The sequence below is a fragment of the Musca autumnalis genome, unplaced genomic scaffold, assembly GCF_047663935.1.
Source record: "Musca autumnalis isolate F117 unplaced genomic scaffold, ASM4766393v1 scaffold_5, whole genome shotgun sequence".
Taxonomy (NCBI): Eukaryota; Metazoa; Arthropoda; class Insecta; order Diptera; family Muscidae; genus Musca; species Musca autumnalis.
Window position 1 is genome coordinate 11695272 of NW_027412088.1, and position 23512 is coordinate 11718783.

The 23512-nt window shown below is 37.6% G+C and overlaps 1 long non-coding RNA gene across 1 annotated transcript; it reads right to left on the reverse strand.

Moving 5' to 3' along the window:
* Positions 1 to 19229: 19229 nt before the first annotated feature.
* On the reverse strand, positions 19230 to 19659 carry LOC141405578 (uncharacterized). The gene is made up of 3 exons (XR_012413232.1): positions 19570 to 19659; positions 19440 to 19499; positions 19230 to 19375 (listed from the first exon to the last, which is right to left on the reverse strand). It is a non-coding gene; the product is annotated as an uncharacterized lncRNA (long non-coding RNA).
* Positions 19660 to 23512: the final 3853 nt, after the last annotated feature.

The following is a 23512-nucleotide window of genomic DNA, read 5'->3' on the forward strand; positions in this document are numbered from 1 at the left end:
AAAACAAATAATTTTCCTTTGCAATGAATTGTATTTCATGTTTTGTTGGGCTTTTGTTTGCAAAATACAAAACACACACACATACAAACATTAACGTTTTGTCAAAGTTAAACTTTTTCAACTTACAAAAGGTATACGCTCGACGTATTTCGGTAGTTCTCATAAGAATACATGTGTTCTACTTTTTTCACCACACACGCCCTGGGTATACGTCCGTATATAGGTATGGGCCTTACTGCTATTCCTAAATACGACCATATTCCCAGGGCGTGTGTGGTGAAAAAAGTAGAACACATGTATTCTTATGAGAACTACCGAAATACGTCGAGCGCAGGGCTTCGGAGTCGAGCCATTTTTTGTCAGACTCCCACTCCAGTCCAATTTTTTTCTCGACTCCGACTCCGACTCCAACTCCGGAGTCGACTCCGAAAATAGATAAAATTAAATTCACAACTTAAATTACAGTCATCTCAGTTTGAACTTTCAAGATACATTACATTGGGAGGATACCAATACGGAATACAAAGTAACAAGCACTTCAGCATACTTCAAACTTCAGAACATGTAGCAAAACCCTTCAAAGCAACTGCAATCGGACGGTATCCTTACAAGGTTTCTCTACCTAAACACCGACATACGAGTATATTTACAATTTTTCGAATTTGACTTATGTGCCCAATAAGACCCGAAATACCAAATTACCATAATTACTGACCGGTAACACTCTTTGTAATTTTTTGAATTATGGAAAATTTACGATATTTTAACACCGCAACGTGATAGAAGACCAAAATAGCGTATTGTCCCTTAACATACACTTTCGTGGTTAAGGTTACTTAAAACATTTATGATAAAAGGGATCATTTTCTTCAAACCAGTAAGAATTTTGATTTATACTTGTAGGCCTTTGCCTCTTGTGCGTCCATAGTTATTTTTTACGTATTGCACCACGTAATGTGACAAAGAAAACCTTCAAAATGCATCAAATCGGGCCGTGCCGTTATACCAAATCGTAAACCTATACCGGCAATTTTACATCTTTATACTTTATAAAGTTCCCGACGAATATTTCGATGTGTTTCAAACCGAATGACAAGTTAGTATCTTATGGTGGAAAGTGTCTTTTGTCTACAACCTCAAAAAGAATACAAGTAAAACCAACATTTAGTACGGCTAAGCCGAACTGACAATCGGAAATAATTAAATAGTTCTAGAAATTTATATATCCACCATCCTATAGAGGTAATGCTCATAATTTAACGTCAATTTTTTAAATATTTTTCATTCCTAAGCATAAATATATTGACAAATTTATCACAGATGCATGACTTAATCGAAAAATCATTTGATCTCTTCTCATAGAAGAACAATAAGATAGCATAGGAATATCACCTTAAACTATTCTATTATAAAAAAGCAGACTTCTTTATAAAAGACGCATGGTTCTCCAAAAGATCGAATATGTCGTTTAAAAAATAGCAGGAACATCGTCTTTAAGAAGATTCTAACTCATACAATTTCAGCAAGAAGTCTAGTAGGTCTTTCGTATGATTTCTCTTAAAGTACTACAAGGTCTTTCATAGAAGTCCAAAAGGTTCTTTCACAGCAGACATAAATGACTTCCGACTCCGACTCCAACCCAGACTCTGAAGCCCTGGTCGAGCGTATACTTTTTGTAAGTTGAAAATTTTCAACTTTGACAGAACGTACGATATGTTATTGTATGTATGTTACAGCCAGTTTCTGTATGTCGAATGAAGAATGTGTGCGAATGAAACACGCCCAAACTTTAGTTTTCGAAATAATTTCACCTTTGCTTCAAAACAAAAAACAAATTTGAAAAACACACAAGAGTTTGGACATGTTTCTTTCGCACACATTCTTCTTTCGACATACAGAAACAGGCTGTAAGTGTGTCTTTTGTATTTTGAAAACAAAAGGCCAACAAAACATGAAATGCAATTTATTGCAAAGGAAAAATTTTTGTTTTATGAATGAAAACATTTAATAAAGTTTCTGTCGCTATTTTGTGTTTTAAATGTGATTTCGGATTTAACGTATTTGGGTAATACGGACGCTCAGAGAGCGTTGTTGTGGTAGGTAAGTGAATTTTTTTGTACGTCACGACTTAAATTAGGTATAGCCAAAGACATAAATACAACAAGATAAGACATTTTTTTGCTATCATTCTTCAGTGAATGGCTTTTGAATTTAACATAATGTTATATCACGATATGGTGATATAAAATTTTTTCTTTTATACATTTTTACGTATTTAACCGAATTTACCGATCCAATTGACATAGAATTATTCTTGAATAGATCCTTGAATTCATAAATTTCGTTTCTGATACCATTACATGAAATGTTCCTCCTTGGTTGCGATTTTGAATTAACTGCAAGCTGTTAAGTGTAATGTTTCTGTACAAAGTTTCGTAAACATTTTTTTGTTGCATGCATTTTGTCTAGTCTTAGTTGTATTTATGTCTTTGGTATAGCTGTTATGTATGAATTTTCATGACGACAGCCTAACCCTGCGTTAACACATGACAGGACAGTTGAGTTCATGTATTGATTTTCAAAAACCCAAAACTTGCCTGTGTGACGTAGGCGTCCAGACAACTGCAAAAAGAGTTGTAAAATTATAAATAAAAATCGTCGATTTCTTTTTGTTTTCCGTTCACATATTTTGTTCTTGTTCATGTTCTTTTGTTTTCAACGCATCTGAATTATCGTCTCACTTCTTTTTTAAAAATGCCAAAAATTTGTTAACCTGACTGACTGTCTGTGAAAAAATGATGGACAGCTGGAAGACAGCCGACAAATTTATGTATGTGTTAGTAAATCAGGGTTGTATTTGAAGACAAATTGCCTGGTGTAAACGCCTAGTAAGTCCATATTTACATTAGGCAATTTTCCTTGCGGCAATTGTCAGTTTGTAGGTGAGAGAGGGTATTGAGAGGCAAAGGGTTACCATATGCCTCACCTCTCTCTACATCAAACTGACAATTGCCGCAAGGAAAATGGCCTAATGTAAATTTGTAAAAATCGCATTAGATTTTCATATTTTTGGATCAAATAGAAAAAATTTAAGGGGAAGAGTTTAACAAAAATTGTGTACCCCTGGACACAAGAACATGAAATCGAAGCCCCGTAGAATGGCACCGGCACTTTCCCAAGGCGGAGTACCTTCCCTGATGTCTTTTGTGAAAGGCTGAACTAGTTGGCACATTTTTCTTCATGAACTGCGGAACGATGGACTGGTCGATGGTAAAATAATTCGGACCACTATCTACCCAGGATTCTAAGGGTCACATTTGACAGTATGTTCCCTCATGTCATCAGTGGATAATCTGCATGAGCGTACGAATATTTTCCATTATGAAACACATTGGCAGGCTCTCGTTGCAGTATATACTGGGGTATTGCTATAAGAGTAATTCTAATCGTCGATAGTACTCATCCTCAAAGACATGTTGAAAGGTATCTTCGTGATGAAAAGAGAGAGGTCCGGCCATATAAGCGAAAATCCTTAGATCAGCAATGCAATAAACTGCCCAACTGTGGTAACGACCCGCAACTAACTCCAGTGGCTTTGTGATCACTACCAAACCAAGCCAAAATATTGCCCAACTGCGGCAACGACCCGTAACTAACTCCAGCTTTGTGGTCAGTACCCAGCAGTCATATCTATATATCTGGAGATAGAATCAAAGCCAGATTAAGTAAGAAAACGAATGTTCAATCACATTGTACATGAAAAACAAGTAAGAAAGTATCAGTCGGCTTGGCCGACAGAGATATACCCTCAGCCTGTGTATATTGAAACAATTTTTTCCCAAAAAACTTATGTATTTAGAGGATTAGGATTAGGATTAAAGAGCAAAAGTTTTGCGAAGGAAATACATACTTAAAGGATTGGATCGACATTGACCATATGGTGCCATAAGATCTTTTTACAACCTTCGGGCTGTTTGTTCAAGAACTGTGGATTTGCCCCTGAAGAAACTTTTACCATCGTAATTGAGGCAGCGAACGCAAGTTGCTTCAACAAAAATCAAAGTGATTCGATAGCAGGTCCTAAAGTGAACTTATCCGAAATTTTGTTTGGGAGGTACTGGATGAAGTGGACAAATATAGTCCATATTTGGACCTAATCTATATCTGGTAGATATATTAGGATATGTAAAGTATACACCAATTCGGCCACTCCCTTCAAAAGTTACCGTACGAACACTTTTTCCGAAAATTTTTGAAATTTTGTGGGGGAGGTGCCTGAAGAAGTGGACCGATATGGCATATCTTCGACCTTAAACTATGTTTGGACAAAATATTACTAAGGCCAAAGTTTGGACCCAATCGGCAGATCCGTTCGAGAGTTATCTTGCGCTCAACCACCTCACACGGTGTCATAGGGGTTTTGTGCAACTTTCAGGCTATTTTCTGGAATTATGGACTTGCCCCTGATGAAACTTTTACCATCGTATGGAGGGCAGTGAATACAAGTTGCTAAAACAAAAATCAAAGCGATTCGAGAGCAGGTCCTAAACTGAACTTATCCGAAATTTTTTTGATTGATTGAGTCCATATTGGAACCTCATCTAAGTCTGGTAGACATTTCACGAGTTGCATATTATGGACCGAATCAGTTACTTCCTTCAAGAGTTATCGTACGTACAAATTTTCCGAACATTTTCGAACTTTTGTGGGGGAGGTACCGGAAGGAATGGACCGATATAACCCATCTTCGAACTTAAACTAAGTTTGGACAAAATATTACGAAAGCCAAAATTTGAACCGAATCGGTTCATCCCTTCGAGAGTTATCGTGCGCTCCAGCCAGACAGACAGACGGACGGACATTGCTCAATCGACTCCAAATTGTCTAATACACATTTCGTCCAAACATACTTGGGGTCTAAAACCATCATTTCGATGAGGCACATTTTGCCCGTATGAAAGTGTATGTACCCTTCATAGCCTAAAGGCTGATGGTATAATTAGGAGTCTACCGAAGTCCCACGCATCCAACCATTACGCTACGTTTCACGAGTGGTTAAGCCGATCTTCAGGCGTATTAGGATGCTGTTTGTGTGAAGGCAACGCTTGGTAACTAGTATATATGATAACATGGGGCGCCTTCGCCAATGGGGCGTGATGGGTAAATGTTAGAAATTTGTCATGTTTAACTTAAATTCTTTATACCATAGATATACCACACTACAATGTGAAGTTAAAATCAAATATTATCCTAAACGTATCTTGTTTTAGTTATATTATTATTTGTGTACCTAAATTCAAGGCACCTACTTCAATTAACAGCTAGAATCGGTTATTTTTTGTGAATTTTATAATTAATTTTAATTTTTGATTACACTGTGCAACACTGGAAATGCAAACAACTTCTAATGGGCATTTTCTGAAAGTACATATTGAGACTACAAAAACCTTAATTGGGTTTTGTGTTCTTAGATCGGGTTTAGATTTTATGGCCTCATCTAAACCGACCTAAAAGGAGCCTTTTTTCCAGTGATCGGACCTTTATCTCCGAAACTAATAAGAATTTTGCTTTGCAGTCTTCATCAATATTGTAGCCCTAAAGTAGTAGAACTTATGTGTCAAACAGATGAACTAGGAAAAGCTGCATCTAGCGAATCAAACTTGTTAAAATATAGAAAAGTTTACATAATTTCTGAAATTCTGGTCAGTAACAACTAAACTGTTGGGAGTTGAAACAAGTAACCATTCTAAAAATTTTTCAAATAATGTTACCATCAATTCTTCAGAACATTCTGAAACTCTAAAATGGCTATTTCACGTTCTTTAAGGGGTATTTCATAAGATACCTTTTACAAAACTTATTTTAAACAATGTTCACACAGGCTGTTTATTCTCATATTGGGGATTTCAATGAATTATTGAAATATTTACCAAATTGTTGTTGAAAAATTTGCTATAAACAAGGCGATAGAGGCATTTTACAAAAATATAATGTTCTGAAGAGTTGTGTATTACATTCCAGAGAATATTTTCCCAAAAGGTAACATTAAGAAGAATTTAACATTTTGGGAGATACGCTGCGAAATATACACAAATTATAGAACTTTTAGATATATTATAAAATTTGAGGCAATAAATGCAATTATTCGTGTTCACTATTCCTCCAAATATTGTCTTCTTGCTCTTATCTACAAGTTTGCTGCAGATGTCAAAACAAGATTCGTATTGGTTTCAGAGATACAGCCCCGATTTGTTTTAAAAATTCGATTTTTAACCATGTTTAGATGAGGCCATAAAAACCGAACCCGATCTAAGAAACCAAAACCCAAATATGGTTTTTGCCTATTGGTCCTCTACTTTCATAAAATTCTGGAAAGAAGTTGTTTGCACGCGATTGGTTCAAAAATGTTGCATAGTGTTATTCAATAGAAAACATGCATAATGTTGATATTTAAGAAGAAGTATGGAGAATTACGGGTTTAGAGTCCGAATTTTCAACATCGATGGCGAAGCTGCCCCGTGGGTGGGGAGGCTTCGCCACTTTTTAGACATTTTGTAAATTCTCAAAAATAATATTTTAAAAACATAATTATAACCATTTATATATCAAAACTTATAGTAAAGATATGTTAATATTTGTACCAAAAATAATATTTGATAAAACTTTAACGGTGTCGGTATGAGCACATTTTGAACAAAAACGTGGCAAAGGCGCCCCATGCTACCATATATCGCATATGCGAAATTATGTAGTCTCTTACAAAAGAAAGAAGATTAGAATGTATGTTCAAATTATATTGCCCATAAAATAGTGTCTGGTATATTGTGTGAACGACCATAGTTTTTCAGCCATAGAAAACATATCCACAAAATTGATTATAATAGCCAACGGTACCACCGGATTTTCTTTATTTTCAACGCTTTAGCCACATTATCCTTCGAAAATGGCTAAAATTTGTTATATAATCTCTATACAATGGTGCCTTCTGATCTTGTGAGGTTAGGTTTCAGGCACGTTATCTAGCCGAAATAGCTAACATTTTGTATTTAGTCTTCCCCATGTCTGGGGATTTCGAAGATTTTAGCCACATCATCCATCCGAAAACCAGTATTTTTAAAGTTTTTTTTTTGTATTATTAAAGTTTTAGTTTCAATATAAGTAAAGAGGGTATAAAACGTTCTGAACTTCCGAAGGCATTGCCCTTTTACCAAAATGTGCCTCATCGAAATAATGGCTTTAGACCCCAAGTTTGTTTGGACGAAATGTGTTTCAGACAATTTGGAGTTGATTTAGCAATGTCCGTCCGTCTGGCTGGAGCGCACGATAACTCTCGAATCGATCAACCGATTCGGTCAAAAATTTCGTAATTTTTCGTAACATTTTGTCCAAACTTAATTTAAGTTCGAAGATGGGTTATACCGGTCCACTCCTTCCGGTACTTCCCCCACAAAAGTTCGGAAAATTTGTGCACACCATAACTCTTTAAGGAATTAACCGATTTGGTCCATACTGTGAAATTTCTACCGTCGTGAAATTTCTACCAGAATTAGATGATGTTTCAATATGGTCTCAATCGGTCCACTCCCCCACAAAATTTCGGAAAAGTTCAGTTTAGGGTCTGCTCTCGAATCGCTTTGATTTTTGTTGTAGCATATTCTATTCACTGCCCCCATACGAGGGTATAAGTTTTATCAGGGGCAAATCCATACTTCCTGGGAAAATAGCCTGAAAGGTGCAAAAACCCCTATGACACCGTGTGTGGTGGTTAGAGCGCAAGATAACTCTCGAACGGACCAACCGCTTCGGTTCAAAATGTGGCCTTCGTAATATTTTGGGCAAACGTAGTTTAAGTTCGAAGATAAGCCATATAAGTCCACTCCTTCAGGTACCTCCCCCACAAAAGTTCACAAATGTTCGGAAAAATTGTGCGCACGATAACTCTTGACCGATTTGGTCCATACTTTACACATCGATATTATGTTTTTCGTAGGCTAGTATGGTAAAAAAGACCCTATCTATCGATATCCCCGCAAATTTTTGAGCTTTAATCCTATCCATACTTTTGTCGGTTCATACGCCCAAAATTTTGAAAACCCCCTAAATACATATGTAAGTTTTTTTTTTTTTTGGAAAAAATTATTCCAATCCACACAGGCTGAGGGCTGTCGGCAAAACCGACTGATACTTTTTTACTTGTTATTTATTCGGTTGGGTAATGTGTTCAGAGAAGTTTATATAAGCTTAATTATGGCTTCGTGAAGCAATTAGGTGTTGAGGTGTCATATTCTTCCCGTCAGTTTTTTAAACTGATGTGAAGTGGATACAGTCCAGATTCAGGTTCGTAGAACATGGTCACTAAAACTATTACAAGGGTCAAAAGAAAAAGGGATCAATTCATCATTCGTTCTGCTTCCTTTGGATTGTAGGTTGTTTTATCTTATAGAATAAATATACACCGAAATTATAAAACCTCCTCCCTAATTGCTGTAATTATCCCTTAAACACTTAGTCAAGTAAATTAAAGGAAGAATTCACATCAATCCATATTTTATATGCGTAATGGTCACACTGTGTTTTTGTACCAGCCAAGACAGTGTAAAACATATGTCAAGCATTAACCCCTACAAAGAATAACTGCACCAGTGAGCCATATTTCTCGAGTGCTTATAATTTGGTAAACATATTTGCAGTTTTTGTTTTTCTTCGCTTGACTTTTTCCTTCAATGCAACACAATGCCACCAATGCATTACTTTTATCGTCGTTTACGCACACACACACCAACACTCACTCCCTCCCCCGGCAACGTTGCACGACTTGTGTGCGTATTTCCACCTCAATTTTGAATGAGTAGCGGTAGATTCTGCAGCAATCCTTCGGCAACGGATATTACTACAGATGAAAACCGCGGAAAGCCATGGTGTGCTTGAGACTTGTAATTGTTTATTTAGCTTATAATAATTTATTGTTTATTACAGTGAAACTTAACGTTCAGCGTTAAAAGGCAAGAAGGCCAAAAATCCCATGGAGCAAACCACACTACATCACCAACCAAACTGACAAAAAAAAGAAATTGCAGAAAACCAACAAAAGAAAGGCAAAAAGCAACGTGCGAAAGGCCTGCTTTATTTTAAAATTGATTTCTTACGTTACTTTTTGTGTGGAAACCGTTGAACCACTAGCACGGCGGATGTAGAAGGCTATGTTAAACAACAACAATAAGTGTGGAATCAACCAACAGATATCAGCAGATGTTACAACGTTTGTTTAACTTTTTCAGTTTGCGTTTTTTTCGTTTTCTTCATTTCGTAATTTCTTAATTCCAAAAATTGCTGGCAATTTATGTTAAAGTACTGCAATTACCAATATGAACTTTTATTTTCTGCTAGTATCCTTGGATCGATGTTTTACATGGGAAACGGTTCGTTCATCTTGGCACAGTGGGAATTATAAAAAAAGACCAAAAAGTTTCTTTTCTTAGCCATTTTTTAATAATGTCGTTTCCGACGATAGTGCAACAGGATTGTAGTTGATTTTAACTCAAACAAGTGCGAATTTTTAACTTTTGTGAGAAGGGTAACGGAAAGAGTTTGCTGATCTTGATTTATGTTTGAGAGAACAATTGCGTTGTGCAAAGATTGAACCAATGTTAGTCACATCTTTCAACAGTTATCGTGCCACCAGCTATTCACAATGAGATTTTTTGGAACTTATTGACTATGATGGACGTTTGGAGGAAATATCCGGCCAAAACGAATAGTCCGTTCGCAATTTATCGTGCATATAAATCATTATAGTTTGCAGGGTTTGTTTAGAGTGTTTGGGCTACTATATTGTGAAGTACAGACTCGCATATGGTGTTTAATATGACCAGGACAGGTACTGCAACGAGAGCATGCCATTGAGTTGCGTACTGAAACAATATTCGTCCCCTAATGGAGATGATCCACAGATAACATGAGTAGGCATCCTGTTGCAGTTCTCAGAGCGGCATTGTGACAGGTTTGAATATTGTTCCATCGTGTTGCACTTAAGCTGAAAACACATCCAACATTTGAGTAAAGTTTTATATCATTTCTCGTAGAAGAATAAAGAAAAATTTAAACTTGGCAGCACTTTGTCTTTTATTGGTCTACCAGAAATGACACAAAACTTCACTCAAACGTTGGGTGTGTTTCAGCTTTATAGCTTAGCACCTCAAGGGCTGCTGGTTAAGGATATGATGACCTTGTCCCCACATCTCAGCTTGTCGCAGATAGCCTAGGCATGCGAAAACGACGTGAGCGTTCTACAATTTCAGGATAGTTAGTGGTCGGATTTCTGCTACCATCGACCAGGGCATTCAACTCTGTGCTCTTCTCCGTAGTTTATGTGGTAAGTGGCCATAGACTTAGTGGCGGATACATGCATATTCCTCGAGCGGAAGGAGATGGTAAGATCGATCATACAGGAGTTCACAGTTAGGGTTTTTTTTAGGATTTTGCTTGGGAACGGCAAATCCCATTTCCATAGGACCGCGGTTTTAAAATCCTAAAAACCTAAAATGTGAACTTTGACAGCGATTTATTTAAAAAGCACTCCGGCGATTTTATATACCCTCAGCATTTATGCTAACGAGGGTATATACACTTTCATACGGGCAAAATGTTCCTCATCGAAATAATGGTTTTAGACCCCAAGTATGTTTGGACGAAATGTGTTTCAGACCATTTGGAGTTGATTTAGCCATGTCCGCCCGTCTGTCTCTCTGACTGGCTGGAGCGCACAATAACTCTCGAACGGATCAACCTATTCGACCCAAAATTTGGCTTTCGTAATATTTTGTTCAAACTTAGTTTAAGTTCGTACATGGGTTATATCGGTCCACTCCTTCCGGTACCTCCCCCACAAAAGTTGGGTAATGTTCGGAAAATTTGTGCGCGCTATAACTGTAAAAGGAAGTAACCGATTTGGTCCATACTTTGCAGATCGTGAAACTTCTACTAGACTTAGATGATGTTCCACTATGGACTCAATCGGTCCACTCCTTCGGGTACCTCCCACACAAAATTTTGGAAAAGTTCAGTTTAGGACCTGCTCTCGAATCGCTTTGATTTTTGTTGTACCAACTTGTATTCCCTGCCCCCATACGACGCTATAAGTTTCATCAGGGGCAAGTCCATACTCCCTGTAATAGCCTGAAAGGTACAAAAAAACCCGTATGACACCATGTGTAGTGGTTGGAGCGCAAGATAACACTCGAACGGATCTGTCGATTCGGTCCGAAATGTGGCCTTCGTAATATTTTGTGTAAACTTAGTTTAAGTTCGAAGATAAGCCATATCGGTTCACTCCTTCAGGTACCTGCCCCGCAAAATTTCAAAAATTTTCGGAAAAATTGTGCGCACGATAACTATTGATGGGAGTGACCGATTTGGTCCATACTTTACATATCCTAATATATTTGCCAGATATAGATCAGTTTCGAATATGGACTATATTTATTCACTCCTTCGGGTACCTCCCACACAAAATGTTGGATAAATTCACTTTAAAACCTGCACTGGAATCACTTTGTTTTGTTGTTGTTGAAGCAACTTGCATTCGCTGCCTCAATTACGACAGTAAAAGTTTTTTTCAGGGGCAAGTCCATACTTCTTGAGAAAACACCCGGAAAGTTGTAAAAACCCCTATGGCACCATGCTGCGTTCGACCACACTTTGGATATTATAATATTTCTTCGAATATTAGATGAAATTCGAAGGTGGTGTTTATAGGTCCACTCCTTCCGGTACCTCCCCCACAAAAGTTGGAAAATATTTGCTTAAATGGTACGCGCGATTTCTCATAGACGTAGCAACCGATTTGGAACAAACTTTGGATCTCTAAATATTGTAGAAACTTAGTTTATGTTCAAATTTGGGCCCTATCTGTCCAATCCTTGTGGTACCACCCACACAAATGTTCAACATTTTTGTGTGGTTAAGGGTATGTTCGAGGATCCTTTAGACATTTTTACCGAAGGTTTTCCTAGTGGGCCTGTTTACAGTGATATTATGTTTTTCGTAGGCTAGTGTGATAAAAAAGCTCTATCTATCGTTATCCCCGCAATTTTTTGAGCTTTAATCCTATCTATACTTTTGTCGGTTTATACGCCCAACATTTTGAAAACCCCTCTGAATACATAAGTTTTTTTTTTTGGAAAAAAAAGTGTTTCAATCCACACAGGCTCTGTCGGCGAAGCCGACTGATACTTTTTTACTTGTTATGTCCTACACTACTATGTGGAGAGGGTATTATAAATTGGTTTTGCCACAAAAGTTTGTAACGCATCGAAATAATGGTTGTAGACCCATGCATATATGTACCAAAATGAATGTTTCGACGAGCTGAGTCGATCTGGCTATGTGTGTCTGTCCGTCTGTCTGTCCATCTAAACCTTGTAATCACGCTACAGGTGCCAATATTGATCGGATCGTCACCAATTTTTTGGTGTTGATGGGAGTCCCGGAGGGGAAGAAGCCTATTTTGGTGTTGGTCGGATAATATTTTGGGATCGTAATGGGCAAGAAATTTATTTGGAGAAAAATTCAACGTTTTATTTAAATATCTCAGCCTCTGTAAGGGGTATACTGACAATGAAAGTAGAAAATATCACATTTCTAACGATGTAAAGTAGGTTGTCGTATGTGGTCAAACAACGAAGATATGACACTAGTCGCAAATAAAACCCAACATTTCATTTTTGCGATTTTAATTATAATGACGGATATTACAGCTTTGGTTGGGGACCTTCCAAATGTAAAGCCTAGCTATGAAAGTAGAAAATCATACCTTTACAATGATGCAACGTAGGTTCCAGCAGGTGGCCAAACAACGGAGTTTTCGCAATATTCGCTTATGCATCCCATTTTTTTTTAATCACGCTACAGTTCGCAACTTTGAGCGGATCGTCACGAAATTTTGAGAGTTGATGCGGGTTCCACAGAGGAAGAAGCCTATCGGATCGGATAATATTCAGGGGTCGGAATGAGCAAAAAACTTATGTTGAGAAAATTCAACGTTTTATTCTTATCCGAATATATCAGGTTCAAGTAGGAGTATTCCAACGGCAAAACCTGTCAATGGAAGACGAAAATACTTACTTACTTAGCTGGCCCATTACAGAACATTTGTTCCATAAAAAAAAAACATTGTTCCACAACATCCCATACGGGACAAGGAAGACTTCTCTCATATCAATGAGTGCACCCCGATTCATATTTAGCTCAATGATATGGGACCTACTGTTTATCTCCGAGTCCGAACGGCGTGTCTTAAGAAACCACTTGTGGAGAAGTTTTTCAAGGCTGAAATACTCAGGAAATGTCGCCAACATTACTGAGGGGTATTTTGCCACCGTTGAAAAATGTTTGATGTTGCTTGGGCGAGGAATCAAACCCCCGATCTTTTGCATGCAAAGCGGGCTTGCATACCATTGCACCACGGTGGCACCCGAACTAAAAAAGATCTCCAATTCTCTCTGTTTTTCGCTTCGCTTTTTGGAATACCGCGCCTTTTCATTTCTTCGTCCACTTGTATGCTTTATCGAAGCTTAGGCCTCCCGATTCTGCGTGCACCACCATGTGGCATGTATTCATACGCCTTTTTAGCAGGTTCATCATCGTTCATTCTTATGATATGGCCTAGCCAACGCAATCGTTGCATCTCGATACGTTTAACTATATTCATGTATTTGTATAGCTTATATAGCTCATGGTTCATACGACGTCGATATTCACTGTCAACGCAAATCGGCCCGTAGATCTTTCGAAGAATTTTCCTCTCAAACACATCAAGCACTGCCTTATCTGCTTGTGGAAGTACCCATGCTTCGGAGCCATACATTAGCACGGGCAGTATCAGCGTTTTGTATAGTGTTATTTTTGTTTGACGAGATGTGGCATTGTTTTTAAATTGCTTACTTAATCCATAGTAGCATCTGTTGGCCAATACAATCCTTCTTCTTATTTCACAACTGATGTTTTTTGTTGTGTTTATGGCAATGCCGATGTAGACGAAGTCTTTAACTGCCTCAAAATTATAGGTACCAACTTTCACAATTGGTCCGAGCTCTATGGACGCTTTGCGCGTCGACACCATCAACTTGGTCTTTTCGCCGTTTACCGCCAGACCCACTTTCGCAGATTCTCCTTCGACCTTCCTAAAGGTATCAGTTACTTCCTTTACTGATCGTCCTATGATGTCCATGTCATCAGCATAAGCAAGTAACATGTGACTATTGGTGTAAATTGTGCCATTTTTTTTTTTTGACATTTGCATTTCGTATTACCTTTTCCAGCAAAATGTTGAATAGGTCACACGAAAGGCTGTCTCCTTGTCTGAAACCTCTTTTGGTACTGAACTGTTCGGCGAAGTTCTTTCCAATTTTAACTGATGACCTAGTATCAGTTAAAGTCATCTTACAAAACCGGATGAGCTTTGCAGGGATACCAAATAATAATCGACAAAAAGGTGATATGTGTCGATCTGCATCTCTTGGGTCTTCTCCAGAATTTGCCGCAGGGTAAATGGTGGACTTGCCAGGTCTAAAGCCACATTGGTATAGTCCAATTATTTCGTTGACCATTGGCTTTAGTGGTTCGCACAATATCCCTGAAACGATCTTGTAGGCAATCGGGAGTAGACTTATGTCCCTATAGTTAGAGCATACAGTCTTATCTCCTTTCTTATGGACGGGGCACAGGATACTCAGTTTCCAATCGTCGGGTACTCCTTCTTCCTGCCAGATGGTGCTAACTAGCTGATGAATACACCTTATCAGCGTGTCGCCTCCGGTTTTTACCAGCTTTTGAACAGCTGGTAAGCCATCGGCTCCTGCTGCCTTATTATTCTTCAGCCAATTTATTGCTGTCATCTTGGCTGGGCGGTATACATTCAATACCATCTTCTGGGATTGGATCTGTGGTATATTCGTCGTCTTCGCTGGATACCAAGAGGTTTGAAAAATTCTCTTTCCATATCCTGAGCACACTATCTGTATCAGTTACCAAATTACCTTGCTTGTCTCTACAGGAGGAGGTGCCTGTACCAAAGCCATCAGTTTGATGCTTCACTTTTTGGTAGAACTTTCGGACTTCATTCCTGTACATCTCGATTTTTTCACACTCCCGCTTTTCCATCTCTCTCTTTATCCTGCGGAAACGACGTTTCTCTTTCTCCTTTTCTCCCGATACCTTTCTCGTGTGCTATGCGTTGCTTCAGATTGTAAAGTAGCCCTATACACGCAGAGAAAAAAATATGTTTGATCCAACAATATTCCAAGAGCAAAATATGTATTGTTAACATATTGTTGGATTCCTCATGTAGTATTGTAAATCCAAAAATAGTTTGTGTCAACTGAACAATATTTCTCTCTTTTCTTCGAAAATTTGTTTCTCTTCTCTCGCTATTCGATGCCGTGTTGAAAAAACAATTTTGGTGAGTTGTGGTGTGTTTGTATGACATGCTGCCTTTACCTTTGTTTTTGTGTGTATGTACTTGTGAGACTCTTGTTTTTATTTGTTTCTGTTTTGTTTCATTCTTCTTTCCTTTTCATGTTTGTTATGGTGTTTAATTATTCCTTATGTTGTGGTGGGTTCTTGTGGCTTTTTGTTTGTCTTTGTTGTCAGCCAATGCAGCAAACCATGTATTGTGTTCATCAATGATTGCAATATTATACGCGACATTTATATCCAAGTTATGCGAAAAGTGTATATGAGAAGTATATGCACTCAAATCAAAAATTTCTGGGCTGGTTTTCTGTATTGACAATACTTTTTGTAAACAAAATTAGATTATGATAGTTCCTACAATCGGTATTGTTAACGATTTTAACAATATTGCGGAAATTCGAAAGTTGTTTTTGTTTTCTATGTTTGGAACAAAAGATGGTATTTTTGGATTTGGATTACAATGTTTGAACAAAACAAATACATTTTTGGAACCAAAACATATATTTTTGTTCCAACAAAAGCGAAAAATATTTTTTCTCTGCGTGTATGCCGCATTTTTCTCTTCGGTGGATTCCTTGGTTTAGGTCTTTGGTATCCACGTTTGGATTTTGCGGCTGTTTTTGCATGGAATGGACAATGCTTTGCCATTGCGCTGATATGTTATCGGGATGAGGAGTGCTTTGATTAAGCAATTGGGCTAGTTGAGTGGAATACGCTGTGGCTGTCTGTTGTGATTGTTGCTTACCGATGTCTAACTTTCGTGTTGTGTCTGTTCGTACTTTGTTTGCTACGTTTAACCGGGTGCGTACCTTTGCTGAAACTAGGTAGTGGTCCGAGTCTATGTTTGCTCCTCGGAACGAGCGCACATCCAACACGCTCGATGAGTGTCTTCCATCTATCACAACGTGATCAATTTGATTTCATGTCTTTGATCTGAAGACAGCCAGGTGCCCTTATGGATGTCGAGATGTTTAAATCTGGTGTTGCTAACTACCATGTTTTTTGCCACTGCGAAGTCTATCAGCCTCATGCCATTGTCAGATGTTTCATTGTGGAGACTGAATTTTCCGACTGTCGGGCCAAAGATATTTTCCTTTCCAATTTTGGCATTAAAATCGCCTAGAATAATTTTAATGTCATTGGGCAGGACAACGGTCATATGTTTCTTCTAACGGCGCCCAAACCCAAGTTTTTAACGCTCTTATGGGTGAACGCGCGGCACATGTTAGCTCACTACCTTTAACGGGTGTTAAAGGCAGCTCCCGTGGTGATACCACGGGGAGGTCAGTGTCTACTTGAGATGAGAGAGGGACCAAGATAAATCCTGGACTTTGCCATGTTAAAGCCGGTCATGACTGTTCCTTGGTGTAACTTTTTAAGTCATGTTTTATTAACCATATTCTGACTCCACACTGTGATAGAACACCAAAAATGAGAAGACACGTGTCTCGCCGTTTTTTCGTTTCTCTTCAACTTTCGCGGTTATAGGCCTCCAAAGGTTTGAGGCTTTGAGGTAAAAGGGGTCATTTAGTCAGTACTGTATCTTCCAAACCGTTAGGAAATTTGAATTTATCGCAGAGGCAAAGTTGCAGCTCTTGTCTTAAAGAACAAAAATTGTGAAAACATATAATCCATCAAACTTCATCTGCAAGGTGAAAATCGCCATGGTCAAATTTCTTTTAAAATTGTTTCTCAAGTTTTGTTATACAGCTATCAAACCGATTAAATTTGAAGCAATCAACCAACTACAAAAATGTACCTCAGATCTTAATAAACATCTTTCTAGAACATACGAACTATGTATAGACGATTCTTAAAGGTCAAAATAGCAAAGCAAATGGAATTTTTATCCTGGTTTTTCTGGTTCTGGTCCCCAGAAAAAAATTTAAAAGAAATTTGACCTTGGCCATTTTGACCTTGCAGAGAAGTTTGATGGATTATATGTGTTCACAATGTTTTTTTCTTAAAGACCAGAGCTACAGCTGTGCCTTTGAAATAAATTCAAATTTCCTAACGGTTTGGAAGATATAGCCCAGACTATATGATCCTTTTTACATCAAAGCCTCAAACCTTTGGAGGCCTATAACCGCGAAAGTTGATGAGATACGAAAAAACGGCGAGACACGTGTCCTCTCTTTTTTGGTGTCAGAATATGGTTAATAATTTTCACAGTGTAATTTGTCTTTTTGAGAAAGCTATATTTTGTATACTTAAAATTTCCGTAAATATAACAACACAAAAAAATACTCTTCATTCAAATTTACAAAATTATTGCAATAGAGTCCTGTAAAACAATTGAGATTCTAAACAAAATTGTAATTAATATATTTTTCCTTTCGTTTTGTGTGTGGTTGGTTATTGGCTCAAATGGATAAGGACACATGATGTTTTTTGGGCAAATGACATTTTGCGGTTTTCAACGTATCTAATTTAGTCTGTTTCTCATTTCAAATTTCGTACTGTTTCCATTTATATTTTGCAAAAAAAGAAGGACAACAGCACAGCAGCTTGTCTTAATTGCATGACTGAAACACTCATCGAGGGCCCTCTACTTCAACCGTAACCATTCCCCAAATTCTATTCTATCACTTCAAAAAATCATGTTCATCATTCACATCACAAATGACAAATGTTGGCGTTACACATCTCCAACGGCAATAGACGGGGGACACCAACAAATATAGCTGGAGGAGACAGTACACAAAATAAACAACAGCAACAACAACAAATAACTGAAAAAGATTGCCATTGACATTTGAGTTATTTTGAAATCGGACCTGTAATATATTGTTTTCGGTGTTTTTTGTTAAGTTTTGTGGCATTATGATGTCTGTTGTCGCTAACGACACAAAATGAACGGCTGGGTTATTTTAGCGCTTCATTTATTATTTTGCTTATTTTTCGAAATCCACTCCAAAAAAATTAGAAGAAATCATTGCAAAAAAAAGTAACTACTGACTTAATGTTGAATTTTTTTAATACGTGCTTATGGGATATTCCACATTGAAAACCTCGCAGCCAAACTGTTAGACATTTTCAATAAATATTTTAGAAATGCCCTAGGATATTAAGTTGATATTGTAGTCGTTTATTGTGAAAATGAAAATATTGTGACATTAAATCAAAGCACATTCCAGCTTTCGGCTTTCGTCCTTAAATACAAATTCATGACTAAGGACAGCGGAATTATTATGTAAATGACTATACATGTGTTGTTGTCTACCTTTTATCGTGCATGATAGATTCATTCTACAATTAACATCAACGGTTGACAAGTGACAAAAGCAGTGTTTTATTTTATGTTTACCACTTTTCTAGCCGTTTTATTTGCTATTAAAACTGTCATTGTCCTTTTGTCCTTTTGATCTGTTGAAATAGCAGCTCTTGTGTTATGTTTTATTGTTACTTTTGTTATTGTCGTTTGTTTATTTATATTTGTAAATATGTATACATGTGTATACATACCCCAATAGAAAGTGTCTTTAAGACAACATTGATGAATCGTACACGACATTTCCAATTCGTTCACGACTCCTTGCAGACAGCCCTTTGGGATCGTTGACGACTTTTTCACACAAGTGTCCCAGTATTCATGCACGACAACTTGGGCGACAAGGTAAGCGAAGCTGTCGTCGACGACGACTTCGAAGACAAAAAACCCGTTTTTTCGTTGACGACAGCTTTACAGACACTGTCTTGCTATTTGTCGTTAACGACCCTACTAAAGACAATTTCATTTTCTTGTCGTGTGTCAAATTTTTATTTTTATTACATTAAAAATACATCATTTTATAAATGTTATCTTAGATTAATAATGATTCGTTCCAGAATATTCTCCGATCCACCTATTTTTGAATTTTCTCATCACAACCTATGGAGGGGCGACCTGCCTTATATATGGATTCTGTAAAAAGAAAACATTATGAATGGATGTTGACAATAACCACTAAAATAATCTATAATCTTACCATATACCACTGGCGCATCTTTTAAAACCGCTGGGATTTTCGGAATTTGCCATGACTTCGCTACATATATGTATTAAAAGAATAACTTAAATTATTTTTTAAGTTCCTTAAGATAATTTTTCTCACTTACCGCTCTTTGTTTGAAGCAAACTGTTTAGTACTGACGTGCTTTCAGAATTTGATGATTTTTTTATCTTACAATTATTCCAAAATGAAAATTGTATATTTGAATCAATATGTGAACAATAATTTCATAGCACGCTTTTTTGAAAATTTTTGAGTTTGTTGCCACGACACTTTGCAAGACATAGTCATGCATCGCGTCGTGCATGACAATTTCGGTAATTTCGTCAACGAATCGTCGACGAAAATGTCGTCGATGACTTGATTTTCTATTGGGACTCTCCTGTCCCTACAAACCCCTTTCGGCTTTTATGTTTGTCATCTATATTTACGTTCAGACATTTCAATGGCCATCATCATTTTCTTTGTTTTAGTTTGAAATCTATTTGCAACTCATTTGTGACAAGTTGCATTAACATTTTCAATGTTTTCACACTCGTTCGTTTTTTTTTTTGTTTGTCAGTCTGTAAACGATGGATGGACGACTCAATTGTTTGTATTAATTTAAATGCTCTCAAGCTTAAATACATTCTAGTGGAAAACAAGTGGTAATTTGAAATGATGATGACGATGATGAAGATGGAAGAATAGGATATTGAACTTGTCACTTTTGTGTTAAAACACAAAATAACAAATTGAATGTTTAATGGAAAAATAAGGAGGAACAAATATATAGAAAATAGTAACATAATACGAGGGGCACTAAAAAATCTTCTGGCCTAGGCAACACGCTGTGTCGCCAGGCGTCATTTGACATTTTTTGGAAAGTTTGACATTTTCTAGCCTAATCGTACTCAGGACAGTATGACATATGACAATGTTTAGGGTTGTTCACAATGGCTTGAAAAAAATTACTTTGCAAAAAAATTGAATTATTTTCGAACATTTTCGTCCGATAATTTTTGTATAAATTTAGACGTGGATAATCACGGCAAGAGTGCATCAATCAAATTAAATCTATGTATGTATGTCGATAAAGGGACATCCTATATAACTATGAAAAACTGGTTTAATGAATTCAATCCTGGCCGCCACTCGCAAGCAGCCCAAAAATCGGCAGTTGTAACAGAAAAAAATTAATCCGTTCGTGAACGGATAATTCAGGATCGCCATCTTATATACCGTGAGATAGAGGCATCCTCGGGCATTTCTTCCACCAACTAACATTTGATATTGTATGGAAACCTGGTCGCAAAAATGTATTTTTCTCGCTAGATCCAGCAAAATTGACCGATCGCTCAAAAAAGGCTCTTGTGGATTTGTGCAAAGAAATTGTGAACAAAAACAATCGCGATGCTTCAAACGACATTTATAAGATCGTCACAGACGACGAATCTTAAACAGAGCTCCGAATACTCGCTCGAATTCCACTCGCGAGTGAAACTCTTCTCGACTTTGAGCAAGTTGAGGGGGGAAACTTGCCCCCTCCCCAACACCAAACAAAAACATATCCCACCCCAAAATAAACTTGCCACACAACCACCAAAAATATTGCACCCAAAAAAAATACCACCTCCCCCCAAATTTTCACTCGCTAGTGAATCGGAGCTCTGATCTTAAATCTATGCTCGATACGTAGATACGTTTAAAAACCATGTTTTGGAAGTGTCTCAATCAAGCCACCGTAAACAACCCAACACATGGTCGTATGTCAAACTGTCCTGAGTACGCTTAGGCTAAAACTGTCAAACTTTCCAAAAAAAATGTCAAATGACTCCTGGCGATACTGCGTGTTGCCTAGGCTAGAAAGTTTTTTAGTGCCCCTCGTATGAATATGGGAGAAAATATATTTCAGTCTTTCGTTAGGATATTGACGTCACAACCTTCAGAAAATTTACGAAAATCGGGGGCTATATCGAAACGTGGACCTATACCCAGGGATTTCAGTCAGAAAGGCTTCTACCTCCAACAAAGACTAAATACCAATTTTCAGCCATCTTGGTGGGTTTGCTATGGCCACAACCTTCAAAATACAGAAAATTGGGAGGTTCCGTTCTATGGGGGCTATATGAAGACGTGGACCTATACCGGAAAATTTCTGAAAGAACGTTTAATACTCCCAACGAAAACTAAGTACCAAATTTCAGCCATTTCGGTGTGATAATAAGGCTACAACCTTAAAAATACCGAAAATCGGGTGATACCGTTCTATGAGGGCTATAAAAAGCGTGGACCTATACCGACAAATTTCATATGGAACGTTTAATACCCCAAATGAAGACCAAATGTCAGCCATTTCGGTGGAATATTGAGGCCACAACCTTCAAAATACCGGAAATAGGGAGGTACAGTTCTATGAGGGCAATACTAAGGCGTGCACCAGTACCAACAAGTTTCAAAACACCGAAAATCGGAAGATACGTTCTAAGGGGGCTATATGAAGGGGTGAACCTATACCGACAACATTTCTGAGGGGAAGGTTTCCTAGCCCCAACGAAGACTTTGTACCAAATTTCAGACATTTCGGTGTGATAATGAGGGTAAAACCTTCAAAATACCGAAAATATGGTGGTACCGTTCTATGGGGGCCATATCAAAACGTGGACCGATATAGCCCATACCGACAAATTTCTGAGGGGAAGATTTCCTAGGCCCAACGAAGACTTTGTACCAAATTTCAGACATTTCGGTGTGATAATGAGGGTAAAACCTTCAAAATACCGAAAATCGGGTGGTACCGTTCTATGGGGGCTATATCAAAAGGTGAACCGATATAGCCCATTTGGAATACCAAACATCCCAGGAGTAATAGAAACTTCTATACCAAATTACAAAGCTCTATATACATATATATATATATATATATATATATACACTTTATAGGGTCTCGGATGAATATTTCCATGTGTTACAAACAGAATGATTATATCCTCAATATTATGGTGGAGGTTAGCCGACACAGATATACCCTCAGCTGGTGTGAATTTAAACCTTCATCTATAGACAATATGCATAGAATCGAATATCGGCTACTCAACCAAAATCATTTCCCCAGATTTTGTGGATTAAAGCTTAAAAGTGTTGCGGAGGAATGCATACGCATAGTCCATTTTGGAAGCGGATCTTGTTTTGGGAGTTATTTTCACGCCCTCCAGTCATTTCCGTTAGTCACAGTATAACTTTGAGGTATTGGACCACTATGTCAGGAAACATAATATATCTGTAAATAGGTCCGATCCTAAACTGAACTTAAACAAAAATGTTGAACTTTTGTGGGGAAGGTACCCTAAGGAGGAGACGGATATGGACCATTTTCGAAGTTAAACTACACGTGAACAAAATATTAGGAGATCTGAAGTTTGGACCAAGTCGGTTGCTCAGTTCAACAGATAAAGCGAGTGTCATTTTAGTGTAATTTTTTACTTTTGGGGCGAGGTACCGAAAGGTGTAGACAGATATTGCCCATCTTCGAACATAAACTAACAGCCTGTTTCTGTGTGCCGATAAGAAATACTACCAAACTCCTGGGTGTTTTTATACCCTATACCACAATGTGGAAAAGGGTATTATAAGTTTGTTTTGGTAAAAATTCATGTAACACCGCGAAATATTCGTCGGAGACCCCCAATGTGGTATACCAGTCTTCATATCTCGACGAGATAAAGCGATTTTGAGATGTGTGTCCGTCCGTCCGTCCGTCTGTCCATTATAAATTGTAAACACGCTCCAGGCCGCAATTATGGACCGATCGTCACGAAATTTTGTATGGAGGTCGGGTTCAGATCAGAATAGATCCCTATTCTTGTTGGTGATGATCGTGAAATATGTAGCGGATAATATTTATCCAATTTTCTAGCGGCTCTGTAGGCCTCAATAATAGCGTAATTTTAAATAAGGTAAGAGTATATCACAAAGGAGAAGCTTGCAATTTGAGATGGCGATCGGATAATGGACCAAAATGTTTTTTTTTAAAAAATTGTGAAAATTTTTAATATACAGATTATATCTTA